Raw genomic sequence first — 1,514 nt, 5'->3', positions numbered from 1 at the left:
TTGTGTGGATCACAACAAACTATGGCAAGTCCTTAAAGAGATGGGAGTACCAGACCACCTCACATGTCTCTTGAGAAACCTGTATAAGGGTCAAGAAGCAACAGTTAGAACTAGATATGGAACAACTGATTGTTTTAGCATCAGAACAGGAGTAAGACAAGAATGTATATTGTCACCTTGTTTAATTTATATGCAGAGTACATCATGTGAAATGCCTGCCTGGATGAATCACAAGCCGGAATTAAGATTGCTGGGAAAAACATCAACAACCTCAGATATGCAGACGATACTACTCTAATGGCAGAAAGTGAAGAAGACCTAAAGAGCCTCTTGCTCAGGATAAAAGAGGACAGCACAAACGTTGGCTTAAAACTCAACATTAAAAAAACTAAGAACACGACATCCGGCCCCATCACTCCTTGGCAAATAGAAGGGAAGTCGTGGAAGCAGTGACAGAATTAACGTTCCTGGGATCCAAGATCACTGCAGACGGTGACTGCAGCCATGAAATTAAAAGACACCTGCTCCTTGGGAGGAAAGCAATGGCAAACATAGACAGCATAATAAAAAGTAGAGACATCACCCTGCCAACAAAAGTCTGTATGGTCAAAGCAATGGTATTCCCAGTAGTACTGTATGGCTGCGAGAGTTGGACCATAAGGAAGGCTGAGCGCCAAAGAATAGATGCTTTTGAATTATGGTGCTGGAGAGGACTCTTGAGAGTCCCTTGGACTGCAAGAAGATCAAATCAGTCAATCCTAAAAGAAATCAACCCTGACTGTTCCCCAGAAGGCCAGATACTGAAGCTGAAGCTCAAATGTTTTGGCCACCAAATGAGAAGGGAGCACTCACTGGAGAAGACCTTGATGCTGGGAAAGATTGAAGGTCACAGAAGACGGGGACAGTAAAGTAAAGGATGAGATGGTTAGACAGTGTTATCAATGCAGCGAACATGAAGTTGAGCAAACTCCGGAGGACGACAGAGAACAAGAGGGCCTGGTGTGATGTGGTCCATGGGGTTGCGGAGAGTCGGACTCGACTGTGCGACTGAACAACAAAATGCTACCAAAATGATTCACATCAGTCATGACGAGGCAACAAAACCATGGATAAAATTCAGTATAAACTAAAAAATATTTATGCAAAAATGGGCATATGTCAAAACATCTTCATTAAGTTCTATGCTAATGTGCTGTTCACCTATGTAAAGGCATCTGTCTATAGATATTTTCATTTCAATGTATCTGAGGAAGTATTTGTGCACACAAAAGCTCATTGGGGGGGGGTTGGTCTTAAAGGTGCCACTGGACTCACTTTGTTCTGTTGCTTCAGACCAACACCGCTGCCCACCCAGATCTAAAAATATATAATATTTTAATGTACTATTTTGTTTATTTATACCTCACCTTTCTCCCCAGTTAGGATTCAGAGCAGGACCCTCTCTTCCCACTTTATCGACTCAACAATCCTGTTCAGTAGCTTAGGCTAACAGCGGGATCCTACTCTGACACTCT

Source organism: Gekko japonicus, unplaced genomic scaffold (assembly GCF_001447785.1).
Source record: "Gekko japonicus isolate JY-2015 unplaced genomic scaffold, Gekko_japonicus_V1.1 scaffold354, whole genome shotgun sequence".
Taxonomy (NCBI): Eukaryota; Metazoa; Chordata; class Lepidosauria; order Squamata; family Gekkonidae; genus Gekko; species Gekko japonicus.
The sequence above is the reverse complement of the archived record's forward strand: the minus strand, read 5'-3'. Positions refer to the sequence as shown.